Here is a 14,105-nt window from a genome sequence, read left to right on the forward strand (position 1 = left end):
TTTATTTTCACTCGGATATTCGAAAGTGAACAAGCTATAATATTTACTCGTACTAACAACTTAATTACGACCCCCCCTCCCCTTCCACGCCAGTTTGTGCATCCAATCACGACACAAGAGCAGTGCTCCTTCGTTGTTTCTACAGTTTTACCCGGGGGGAGGGGGGGGGGGGTAGGCTCGTGACCTAGAGGTTAAGATGTTGGCCTCTCATTCAAAGGTCTCGGGTTCGAATCGGAGTAACGACCGAAAAATGTTCTTCTCTCCTTTCACCTCCTTTCCTGCTCTATAGCAATGTTCTGTCGTCTGCTTTCGGCTCCTCTTTCTGCCCCCACCCCTTCATCCCCTTTGCCCCATCCTCGCCTGGGCTCCTGACTCTTTCTGCAGTCTTTCTACTGCTACTGCTTGGCTTCTTCTTACTGCTATCTTTTAGCCACACCCCTGATCTTCTTGTAGGAAAGATCTACACCTAGCCTTATTCGGACAAGGGCGAAAAATCTCGGAGGGCCTGAGTGCAAGTTGCGCACGTTAAAGATCCCTTGGTGGTCTAAAATCGATAAAAGTACGCTTCGGCCGCCACCCGGACGAAATTCAAAATTTCCTACCAACTGAAAAAGTTTAATGTGTCCCGTGCGCTCATATGACCTCATGCAGCTGTCAGCGCCGTAAAACACTTACCAAAACAAAAATTCTACTCGATACAACAATATTTGTATTTCCACTATAATGCTGTTACTGGTGTGCGCCTTACACATGTGTTACATACTGGCCACATTAAAAAATGCAACACTTAGAGAATTGGCTAGTTTCTCTTAAGGGGGGGGGGGGGGTTACACCCCCCTAAGTCCCGATTCGGTTCAAAATTAAGGAATTTGAGCTGTATGCATCTTTAGCTTCATCAGCCTCTCCTACTACTATTTCATTGCTCTTTGCAAAAACCCCTAAAAGTCTTATTTTTTCCCGTACCGGGCATGTTTGTCACCACCATTTCCTCATAAAGTCAATTATTATTTTTCTTTATCGGCCGTTTTCTCAAAACGCGATTTTTATCTATACTTTTCAATTAACTCCCCCCATTTTTCATTCAATCTTAATGAAAGTTTCACAGAATGAAGAGAAGATGTAATATTAAAAATGAATCTGTTGAATTTGTGATATATGGAATAGAATTTTGTTGGTGGTGTCCGGAGTTTGGATTTTTACAGATTTTTGCAAACTTGAGTATATGTACTACCTCAGGAAAAAATTCATTAAAAATGTTCTAATTCGTTTAAGGAAAAAGCAAACAGGCTAGTTTTTTCTATTTAATGTTTGCTAACATGTATGCAAAATAAACAATCAATTTCCAAGAAAAACAAGTACGGTATTCATTACGTAAGACATATCAACAAAATCCAATATGGCAGCCGTATCCATGGAAACGAAACTTAAAAAAAAATTGATTAAGGGTTTTAAGACTAATGAACGTACTATGCTTGCTATATGTGTGAAATTTGGTAAAAATTTAGTCCACTAATAAGCGAGATAGCTTTCAGGTGTAGCCCCCCCCCTCCCTCGCCCCATTTAACTTAAACGTTCACAATATTTTTTTTAATTGACGTTGATTGGCAATGGTGTTTGGCTACACAACACCCCATCTTCCATGAACCCTGCTGCTACTGCTGTTGCACATGCCATTTAATGGCATCGGTTCCGCAAAGGAGACGGGCGTTTTAAGCCGGTCTTATGGTGGCAGCCTTGAAGGTGTGCAAGAGTTGCAGCTGCAGCTGAAGTTTTTAGCAGCTTCTCATTCACATTCCTCAGATTCCAGAGGGCCGATACGAGAGTTTTGTTGTGGTCAGCGGTGCTGAATATAGGCATACTGTTTGAGCGACACACAGCAAAAGATTTTGATAAAATTATGTTTTTTGTTTTAACGAGTCATCATAAAGACCACCTCATTCATTTGTTCTAAATTTTACTCACCCACATAGTCTCACATTGTGTAAAAGGGCCTATAATATAATTTGTATTATTTGGCGATAATCTGGCTCATTTAAAGGTTTAAACAATCACAAAAATCCCTATGTGTACATTTTAGCGATAGGAAAATCACATGAAAAAGAGATCAAAGTAAAAAAAAAATTCAAGAAGTATAATTAATTCGTCATTGAAAAATGTTGCTGTGCACCAACTGGCATATTCCTCTGCGGAATGGCCGCTCCTTTCAATTTTGAAGCTCGTGACGTCATAGCTAAGATCTCTAGTTCTATATATAGCCTCTTTGAAATGACGTAATAAGGCACGTGACATCTTCCTGATCATATGACTCTTTGTTGATTCGAGATTTCAAGGTAACAGTAGCGTTTGTCCCTTCACACAACTTCGTTTTAAGGCCCTAACACAGATTCCAGAGACGTAACGCTTATTAGGTATGTAGTTTTATGTGTTTGTGATGCATTACTGGGTACTCTTGTAATAACATTTGATACTTTTAGATGGAAGTAAGCCGACTTTGTAAAATAGATCTGCAACGTCGGAAACATAATAGCCTACCAATAGTCCTAGAGTCTAGAGGGCCTAGACTGACTGAGAAGGCAAGGGACGAAGAAAGAGGCCTGCCGATTCCCGGAGTCGTTGAAGCTAAATATTTGCATGCTTTGACAAGATCGTCTTGTGCATTTAAGTCGAAAACAAAGTTACATTTATTTATTCTATATTCCAGTCTAGGATTGATGATCCTAACCTTGCCTTATTGAGGTGTTGTTGTACGACATGCCTTTAAACGTAAAATTTAAGACGTAACGTAGAAGACGCATCTTTCTGATTGGCTGTTAATTTTAATAATGTGATGTCATCTGGGATACCCACAGACTATTTTAAGAAGGTAGCGTCGGTCGTCAATTGCCACCGAGTGACGCGGTTGCAATGGACAAAAATTGACTTTTTTTGGTCAATCAAAATGTATACAGACCCCGTAACCGGGAACAAAGAAAGTCACGAAGTATACAGACCCGGTAGGGGATCTCTTTTGTGATGTCAGGGTAAATTTTTACTTTCACTCCCGCACACAGATGCACTGTTTCAGGGGTTTTTAAAACTGCTGCACTGTTTGCTGCAGATCACACATAAAGCCACTAAAACTGTCGCAAATCAATTAATTTCAAGAAAATTTCAAATCTAACTGTAAAATATCAAATTATGGGAAAAAACTGGGGGGCAGGCCCCCCTGGAACCCTTTGATTGGTCCAAGGCATATATCTCGGTTAAAAACAATCAAATATTTAAAAAAACAACTATTAATTTGCGACGGAAATGAAGTTGATATTCGTGTTCAGCGCATCAATATTTAGTAAACAATAGACAACTGGTAGCTGAGTGTGAGACGGGGGGGGAAGTAAAAAAATACCGATGTCTGAAAGTTTCAGCGCCCAGACCCGGTAGTGTGTGTGTGTGAAAGAGAGAGAGAGAGAGGGCAGGGGGGAAGTGCTAGCAAAATATATGACATGCCCCAGTTGACAGGAGGAAACGAGAGAAAGATAGAGTGGGAAATAGGTGGGGAGAAAGAAAGACAGAGACAAACAAAGAAAAAGAGAATGCGAGCGATACAGAGAGACAGAGGAGAGAGAGAGAAAGAGAGAGAGAGTTCGATTGAAATTATGACATTGTTCTTTTCTTCAAATTGCGATTCCTCCAACTCCAAAAATGGAAGAAAAACAATCATTCATCGAAAAGACATCCGCAATCTTCCTTTAGATCTAGATCTAGGCTATCCTCGCAACTAGATCAATGATTTATGTCTGTCTGACTAGATCTAGGCCTACCCTTAATCCCTGAGCCAAGAGGGCGCTGAAACTTTCCGAAATCCAAAAAGAGTTCCCCTGCCGGGTCTGTATACTTTGTTACTTTGTTCCCGGTTACCGGGTCTGTATACACTCCCTTTGTCAATTGCCACCGAGTGAAGCGGTGTCAAGTCTGAAAACTACGCTATCTTTAGCATATATAAATACATAATGTGTGTCTAATGGGTCAATTTGTTCTCAACTAATTTCACTGGACGAGCATCTAGTCTAGAGCTACGGTACCAACTTGGCGTGTTTTCAATGAGACGTAGGCCTAGATCTAGGCTAGCTTTAGTCTACACTTTGATGTAGAAAATCAACACAGGCAATTCTTAGTATTCTAGAAGTAGAAGGTCACAAACTCAAGCAGAAAAGACACACACACACACACACACAGAGGGACAGAGAGGCGAACCCACAACACCGAGCACTCGAGCACAATAAGCTAGATCTACCCACCAATGTAAAAGAGCTCCAATTTATTTACTCGGTGGCAATTGACACTACCTTTTAAGAAGGCCGTGGAGGTACTGCATAGAATGACGTGTTTCCGGAATGTTAATAACATTTCGGAATTCCAGTATTGACACCGTATGAGTTGAATGTAAAAAATTTCCTTCATTGAGACATTGACGAGTTTGAGCTTCCTAATTTTCCGATTCACTGCGTCTATAGAATTCATTCTTTGAATGTTTCCTCTAGATCTACTGTATAAAAGAGACTAGATCTATTCATCATCGGAGCAATTTGAAATGAGTACCTAGAACAATCTAGATCTAAAAATCTAGATCTAGATCTAACACTTATTTTTTTGTGCTAGTTACATATTCTACACAAGAACATCTTTGATGAGTCATTCAAGTTACATGAAGCTACAGCGAGCACCTAGATCTAGCACACCTCTTTGATTGGCCCAAATATAGATGGCGTATTTCCGCCATCTATTTTTGTCGTTCTTCAGGGCTTGCCCCACCAGTTGACTAAATCTAGATCTCACCGTGGCGGGCTCGCTTTTCCCCGCGATGGGCTATGTCACTAGGTTTCATCGTCGACTGCTTGGATTGTAAGTGTGTGTGTGTACATCTTGAGGAGAAGGTTAATTTATGGAACGGGGTTTGCTGAGATTGTTTATAATTAATATACAAAAAATACCCCCCCCCCAAAAAAACTTTATAATTAATATACAAAAAATACCCCCCCCCAAAAAACGCAACAAACAGGGCGAGATATAGTGAACAGTAAAGTTACTGGCGAGGGAAACCTAAGCGTCTTGGGGGAAACCCCGGAAGACGACAAAAATAGGTGGTGGAACTGCATCATCTATATTTGGGGCAATCACAGAGATGTGCTAGGTGCTCGCTGCAGCTTCATGTATTCAAGTTCAAGTCATTGTCGTATATAAATAAGGCATCGTGGTGAAATCAGGCGCTTGTCGAAATAATGAAATCGAAGAAATGGGCATTTTTTTTCCCGACAGTTTGGCAGTTTTTATTAAATTTTTATTTTTTGCCCCAACATCTTTTATGTCTATGTAAAACAGATTTCCCTGTCAATTTGACTGAAAAATGTTGATTAAAGCTCAAGGTATGTATTTTTTCGTTTTCAAGGGCTCTCAAGCTATTGAAGCTACTGAACTTTGGTGGCAATTTTCTCACTTATTTTACCACAGAAACCAGATGACCTCACCTCCTTCAATGGCAAATACCTTAACTTCTATTCAAGATGGATGGTTATTTTTGTACTGAAAGCACGGTAAACGAATTTAAGCTTTTAGATGATACCATTAACTCCACATGACCAAGAATTGGTGAATGCCTGACTCTACTGCGTAGTGTTTATTGTTATAAAAATATTGTGTTTGCAGGTATAAAAATATTGTGTTTGCATAATAATACAGTCAAACCTTTGTAAGACGGCCACCCATTGTCAAGGAGAAAAGTGGCCGTATAAGATAGGTAGCCGTCTTAGGCAGGACTGATCAAGATGAAGAAAACAAACCATTCCCATCTGAGGTCCCAATCGAAAGTAGCCGCATTGTTGTTGTTGTTGTTGGTGGTGGTGGTGGTGGTGGTGGTTTGTATTTTGTTTGTAATTTTTATTTTGTTGCTAATTTTGCACAAGGGTGACAATAAAACAAAATGTATCAGACGAGGAAGACCGAGTGCCTTGTCAAAACAAACTCATTTGTCGCCACCACTTGGAGAACGAGCGACGCTTCTGTCACAAGTTCATGTTGACGTCCTTTGTTACTTTGTTACAGACTGGGTAAACGGTGACCAATCATCTCACTTACGATTAGTGTAAGAGTTCTGGGCGGGGTTTATGGGTTATGAGGGATCACACGCTTACCTCACCAGCAGCTGAAAATTGGTAGCTATTGGTCTACAGTGGGAGGGGCATATGCAACATGATTGGTTGGAGGGACTACTTAACAACAACGACAGGTGATTGAAATATGACGGCTCGCCCACAATGCCAGGGGCCAGTGCACAATTTATCACAAACGTAATGAAGTCTCTAAGGTGGCCGTCTAAGACAGGTGTTATTCAATTGCTTAGTGTGATAGGGGTTGTGTGTTAAAATATGGTGGCCGCGGCCGCGTTGGAAAGGTACCCGTTTTACACTGTTAAATTATTTATAATTATACAGAAAAAAACGCAAGGGGTAAATGGAAAGTGGCCGTTTGTACGAAGGCGACCCCTATTAATAGCGCAGTTGTGTAGGTCTCTCACCCGTGGTGAGAGGGAAAATCTTCTGGCTATTCTCACCCGGTATGTGTTCACCACTTAGTGCATCGGCTCAGGCCGATCACTCCGGGTGAGAGGACGAGCCTTTTGGTTATTATATGTTGAAACTCGTTCAGCTTAGTTTGAAATTCCTCGGAGGCCCAAAAGGTGTCATTCTCCTTAAGCGCCATTTTGCAGAAAAACAAGGCTCCGAGTTGCACAGCCAGATAGAGTCATCCTCAAGCTAGCAGCAACGAGAACTTCCGGGCAAAAAAAATGGCGACCGGCGTAGTTCGGCTTGATTAGAAAAATGAAATAGCCGTAGCATCTTTGTGAATTCATTTTTTCCTTTGTTTTTGTCAATTTGATTGTTCTCACAAATAAACAGTATTCAGAAGTTAATAAAAGCAGGTCTTGTGTCACACCGGGTGAGAATAGCCAACATTTGCAAGTCTCACTCACTGGGGGTGAGAATAGCCACTTTTTAATAAAAAATGAGGCACAACGTGGTGGAATCAGGCACTTGTCAGTTTTCGGGTATGTGGCGTTGTTGGTATCATGAAGTTTGTTCGTTGGTCGCGGCTATTCCGACTCAAACTCCAATGCACGTGCACAATCGCCAGCTGTGAAGCGAACAGGCAATTCAACCTTGACTTTCCTCGGTTTCTCCGATCTATCCTAAATTATTGACGCACATTATGAAAAATATTAGTGACATCAAAGATGAACAACAATACAGTAGTCTCAAAGTCTGAAATACAACTCAACGAAGGCAGACAGGGACACAGCAATCTGAGCCTAACTCATTCGCTATGCCGAGCGGTGGGCAGTGGTGCGGCTAACGTGACTTCACTACGTAAAGCTGGCCCTGACGGCTCGAGAGCGACCTATAATTCTAGCTTAGATTTTATTCCAATCCACATATATATCCATGTTAAAATAAAGGTTATAATATAATGTTGACTTCCGGGTCAAGCGTTTCCACCGAAAATCAGAAGTTTTGATTCCGTTTTGAAACACGATTTCGAAGTTTATGCGATGCCCAAATTATAGCCCAGACACCAATCTTACTACTTTTACACAACAAAATGTATAGATCATCATTTTGCTTTCTAAAGAAATGTAGGCCTCTTCTTTAAAATATTGATACTGTATGTGTTGCAACGTTGTGGAATCAGGCGCTCGTCAATTTTTGGGTAAATGGATTTATTGGTTGTTGGTTGTTTTCAAATCCCTTTAGCTGCGAGCATTTCACTCTTGGCAGCGCAATGCCTCCCTCAAGTAACCACATGTCCTTGTCATCTGGTCAACGCCGGAGTAGAGCTGGCTTTGTAAGTCTGTAGGTGTGTGTAGGAGCCTGCGTCGAAGAACTGCCAGGTTTGGGCAGTGAAGGAGAAGATGTTCAACGGTCTCCTCATAGTAGTCACAGTGTCTGCAATGGGGGGTTTTATTGGTACCATTATAATGCTTGTTTATTTGTCTTGCTTGTGATAAAAAAATAACCCATCTATCTTGAATACAAGTACTTGCAAATGAAGGAGGTGGGGGTCGCCTGATTTCAGAGGTAAAATTAGAGGGAAAATGGCTGTCAAAGTCTGGTGTCTTACATAACTTGAGAGACCTTGGAAACAAAAATAACTTACATGTTTTGTGACTTTTATCAACCTTTTTCATTAAAATCTTCACAGAAATGGGTTCTATTCTCAGATTTAATAAGTGTTGAACCAAATAAAAAAAAATTTGAAAAAAATTGCAAAACCTGCAGAAAGATGACATTCTCTGGTTTCTTTATTTTGACAAGTGCCTGATTTCACCAAATTGCCTCACATAAATTTTGGCAAATGCGACTCAAATTGCCATTTCTCTGCTATTGAGAAATCAATATTTTTCAGTGCTAGATCTAGATATCTAAATTGTCCAAATATTTGTTTACCTCTAAAATCACTTTTTTTTTGGGGGGGGGTAAATTACACCAAAAGTACCACTCAAGACATGTTGCAGGTTTATTCCAAATGCAACTCTGAATAATGCCATGTAAAATATGTGTGTGTTTTTATCAGTTTGTGAATCAGAATGCATCTTGTCCTTTTTTTTTTAAGATTATAAAAAACAATTTTTTTTTCAATGTGGATGTTATGATCCAAATGTACAAGTGTGGAACGTATATTTTAAAAAAAATGTAATTGCAAATTTTTCGATATTTTCCAGTTCTATATTCATTTATGGTTATTTTGATGTTTCATTTGACTAGGTTAAAACATTTTTTTAGTTTCAACAAAGATGATTAATTGTTTATTTTTAAATTTTATCCGCATCCAATCTAAATGGTGTTACATAATCGCCTATTTCAGGAAACAAAGTTGAAAAATACTCAAATAAATATTACTGATTACAAATCATACTGAAAATTTCGATGTTTAATATGTTGGTATTTATTTGAATTTGTGACCCCAAAGATTTTTGAACTGCACATTAGTCATCTCATTTCAACTTCCCGAAAAAGTTTGTCCCAGGCCCAAAATAATACTTAGCGAATAAGTTAATGCAGTGGAAAAAAACCTGAAAATCGAAGTTTCAGAACAACAAAGAATTATAACTATCAATATGCAGTCGAAACCCTCTTTATTTGACAAGAAGGACTAAATCATTGATCAATTAATTGGAAGTCCAGTTAGAAATTAAGAAAGTTAAAATGCTTCCAATAGGAATAAAAGTCAGTCATACTCATACCAAGTAACAGTGGTCTAAAGGAAAAGCTTTTCCAACACCATACTTTTCATGATATTCAAATAAAATCAGGACCAAACAATACACATATTCTGTTAGCGTTAGACCAGCAGCAATCTTTCTACAGTCTGATGCAGGGGTATCATCTCAAAATGTTAGTGCCAATTCTCTGGGACAAATAAAATGCAAACTAAATTTCCAAACAATATTAAAATGACAGCAGACGAGTCTGTTCGGAAAATCATCAACCAATCACTAAGTTATGCTGTTATCGATATCCTTGGAGTCTGAGTCTGAATAGCCATGGGAGGCTATTCAGACTCGAGTCCGAATAGCCACTTGATTGTTCATTTGTCTTGCTTTCGAAGAAAATAATGCCAATATATCTTGAATAGAAGAATAGATATTTATCGTTTTGGCTATCGGGGGGGGGGGGGGGGGGTCACCTGGTTTCTTATTTGATGGCTTTTAATTGAGCTATATCACACTAAGCCTACCTGTGTAGTAATTTGCATGCTTTGGACCAATCAGGGGGTTTCAGGGGGGCTTGAGTTTTAAAAAAAAATCTGGAAGCCATCAAATATTTCAAAACTTATAATTTGCGACGGAAAGTCGATATTCATGTTCAGCGCATCTGTAGGCCTATATATATAGTAGATAATGGACAACTTTTAGGTAGGTGTGAGGCGGGAGGGAAAGTAACAGAATATCTTTACTTTTTTGTGTGTTGAATCAACAATTTTCAGTAAAATCTGCACAATAATTTGTTTTGTTTTTAAAAGGACATTAAAGGTTTTAGCCAAAAAAATAGAAATTGGATAAAAATTGCTAAAATGGATAAGGAAAAATGATTTGTTCGATTTCATGATTTATTATTGTGACGAGCCCTTGATTTCACCACGATGCCTCACATTTGACATCATGTGTGTGTGTGTGTGTGTGTGTGTGTTTGTGACTGAATATTATTCTATGAAATTTTTGAGCAATTCGGTCATTGTCTTTACTTTAAGTAGATTTACTCTTTAAACCCGGAGTTTTTTCTGCAGTCACCTGAACCTGGTGCACTGTGTCTCATTATAACCCCAGAAGCTTGCCTCCAACTTCTAAATGGAGGAAACAAGGGTTTAGTCATCAACAACAAAAATGGGATCGGGAATAAATCCGAAAGACAAGCGAAAACTAGCACTCATCCGATGGGGTTGAAAGAGTTAAGTCCTTTTTGCATTTCCCATTGGGGGTAGTCTGTTCCATACTATAGTATCATGTCTTGTCAGTGGTACCATGTCAGCCACAGACACAGGATAGGGGGATGCTTTTAGTTCCGTCTACCTCGCGTTAGCCTAGGTTGTTAGCAAATCTATAACAGAAAGACTTACCTCGTAACGTAGTGGCTTATCGTAAATGGCTTTGCTTTCTTGATGAAGTTTATATGAATGATTCTTTTTGCCTCATGAGGGACATAATTCCCAAAATGCTATGTGGGTATTCTTTGGAGAGGAGGACATTTTTTTGCTTTTCGTGGTAATGGACAAAGACCATGAATTGCAAATTAGCTAATGGTTTTTGGGGATCATATTATGTGTACTATTACTGTTCTTCTGTTCTGTGATCATTCGACTGCCCATAAACCATGTTGCATGGTATGATATCCAATGTGTTAATAAACACAAAGGCCTATAAACTACACATTAAACTCCGATCTATGATTTCTATGCCTACTAAACGTTACAGATGAACACCTGATACTGTTATGCTTATCACTGAACAGATATGCTGATTACGCATTTTTATTCATCATGGGGCAGTGCCAGCTTACAGACAGTGAAAATCTACATTTCTGTCAGCTAAGATGATTAGTTATGATTGAAAATTTAATACAGGTGATTGACGGCTTACTGTCTAGTAGTCTTACTGTTAAAGTGTCAGATTAGAGTTCAAAATAATCTTTCTTTGAGGAGCTTCTACGGTTGATTTTTTTCTGCCAGACCTGAGCAGGGCAAAATTGTACTCTACCGGTATTGTCTAAAGGGTCCTTAGATTTGGCAAATTCGAGTCAAAAATACTAGGCTGGGCCAGAACTGCAATTTTGGCAGTGAGATGTATTGATTTTTTATCCTAATGTTGATGAATGGGATTGGGGGGGGGGGTCTGTTTCACAAAGTAGACATGTTTTAGAGAGGTTAACGTGGAGGGGGGGAGGGATACTTGAGCAGATTTGTATATATATATATATATATATATATATATTTGTTTTTTTATTGTTGAGGTGAAGATGGTTCTATTTATCTTATAGTAAGTTTTTTTCCCTTTTATTTTACATGTTAAGTTCCCAATATGAGGTTTTAGAGCAATGCATTTATTTTATATAGATCTATATCATCCTTACTGGGCTTATTTGCCATTAATCTGTAAAGTTTGCAAACATCCTAATTCTAGTGATGAACTTGCTATTTGGGCCTGTCTTTTAAAATTGAACGAGTTCCCCTCTCATCAGGAAGGCTATAATGGGTCGCATTTGGCACTAATGAAGTAGTTGAACCCAGTAATGAATTGTAGATCAGTTTTCGTGTTCTTCTATGTGTGTCATCAGTTTCAATATATATAGCCACCTTACGGACATCTTGATTGGATGAGGGGTAACAAATAAAATTAATAGTCGGACATACCTCATCTGCAGAAGTTGCAACGGTTTTTTTTTCTATCTCCTGAAAATCTTGCTTTCTGGGCTTAGAACTGTTGGTGACGATACATATTTTATTGGGGTTTTTTTGTACCTCAAAAACAATATTATTTATTGTAAATTCTCTCAGAAAAATAAGACCCTTTAACAGCCCTAGTCTTTATTGTATATTTTATATCTTTTCTATGGTGATACTGATGATTCAGATGAGTATTTGCTTTGTGGAAATGCTGAAGCGTCGTATAAGTCCATATTCTTAGTCTTTTCAAACTCGGCCGTCTGTGCCTCTTTTACATTATAAGTTTGTGTCCAGTACTTTTATGACCCGTGTAATGTTGATAGGGAAAAGATTAGTATGGTTGTGATATGTCATCCTTTTCTAGGAAATTTCACCTTTTAGCATACAAAGACTTCAAGATATTTTCTTTTTATCGTGGGATTTAAATACAGACGCACATGAGCACAGAAATATTGGGGCTTGCGTAATGTTTGTGGCGATCAGTTTAATTTAATTATTGGAATATGACGCTGCGTATAACGAAAACAAGCGGAGGACTAATTAGTAATTTATGACCTGAAGTGGGTTTTTTGAAAAATCACACATGTATTTAAGATCCGTTTAGAAAATGCCTGGGCTCTTCGGTTTCTTGTACGCTAAGATAAAAGCCAATCTACGACTTACGGAAGAAGGGAAGAGAAGTGGCGAAAATACGAGATGGGTTTTTCCTGATGAGTCATAGTCGCTTGGGATACAAGAACAGGTGGGTCTTTGGTCTGTGCTGTCAAGGGACCCGACGTTGTGTTCTGGGAAGAGCAAGGAGTTTACAGTTAGTTCTAAGCTCCTTGGGGAAGATGCGCTTTACACGAGTCTCCCCCCCCCTCCCCCCACACACACACTTCGCCCCGGTGGAAATGCGCACCCAGCGATAGACAGCAAAAGATGTTTTGGCTCGTGTAATCCGCAGCTTGCATTGTGTGCTTCTCGGGAAGCCGAGGCTGTTTCTAAGCCGTGTTCTTGGGTCTGTTGGGGTAATAAAAATTGTAAAACGCAAAGGCGCTAGAGCATGCTGTACTGTTACAGGTGTATATAAATACGTTTATTATTATATACGGAAGGACCCGATGATTCGTTGCATGTGACGCGGCGACGATCTGGTTATCGTTGAACGCTCCGGCAGAACATTTTTTTTTGGGGGGGGGGTTGATTCGCATGACTGGTTTTAAATGGATTTCATTTTTGTTCTCACTTCAAAGGAGCCTAGTTCAGCCAAACTTTTTTTTACATTTGGAACTTAGGCTACCTTGAATGCGAATAAAGATGGTGCAAAATGTGTGGTCTTGCTGTGACGTAAAAAGAATTCTGATGTAATACAAGCTCATAGGCATTTCTAGACTTCAGGCGCGGTGGATCTCCACGGGGTGCCATGCAGCGGCAGTATTGTATGTTCTTTGGAACTCTGTGTCTTAAATGATATTTTCTTTGATATTACTACATTGTATAGAGTCTAGCATTCTATTAAAGCAGAAAACAACAAACTAATAAAAGTGTATATTTGTTATATAGGTTACATAATGCGGTGAAGTGGTAGCAGAGGTAGGTTAAGTGTTATTTAACATAGAGAAGTGACCCCCCCCCCCGTCTTACTTTCAAAGTAGATCTAAGTTAAAATGTCTTTCGTGCTTGAAGTCATGGTTCCCGCCATAGGCATGCACACTTTTATTTGGAAGTTCCAGATGTGTGCAGCAGATCAAGTAAGTTTCGCATGGAGGGCTGGAGTGGAACTTTATATCGTCGAGGTCACCTTTTAAAATTTACTTGACCGTCTTCTATTACTTACATCCGGGTCTGCACTCTCTGTGAAACCACACTGACAGTGACGGTCATAGGGGTGGGGGTTCTGCTGTGTAGGTGGCGCCAAAGTCTGTTACAAAAATAATAGTAATAATAAAATGCTCTCGTATGGTTTGCTCTTTCTTTCATATCAAACATCTGTGTTCCTTATCTCTCTTCCTTCTTTTTTTATTTTTACTTTCTCTCTTGGAACTCCTCTAATCTTTGGCACTTGTATAACCTAACTGTGTTGCAGGTGCTGTCAAGTACTTCTTAAAACAAGCTTGTCAGTATAGTATGTTATGTTTGTGATGTAGGGTTGG

General features: G+C 39.3%; 1 protein-coding gene across 1 annotated transcript in view; it reads left to right on the plus strand.

Annotated features, from left to right (window-relative positions):
• The first annotated feature begins 2,288 nt into the window (after positions 1-2,288).
• The window catches only part of LOC101845846 (cathepsin L1), a 24,457-nt gene continuing 12,640 nt past the window's right edge, over positions 2,289-14,105 (plus strand). Inside the window, exon 1 of the mRNA XM_035969452.1 lies at positions 2,289-2,408. The gene's annotated coding sequence lies outside the window, so the exon portion shown is untranslated. The remainder of the gene's footprint in view (positions 2,409-14,105) is intronic.

The sequence above is a fragment of the Aplysia californica genome, unplaced genomic scaffold (genome assembly GCF_000002075.1).
Source record: "Aplysia californica isolate F4 #8 unplaced genomic scaffold, AplCal3.0 scaffold00146, whole genome shotgun sequence".
Taxonomy (NCBI): Eukaryota; Metazoa; Mollusca; class Gastropoda; order Aplysiida; family Aplysiidae; genus Aplysia; species Aplysia californica.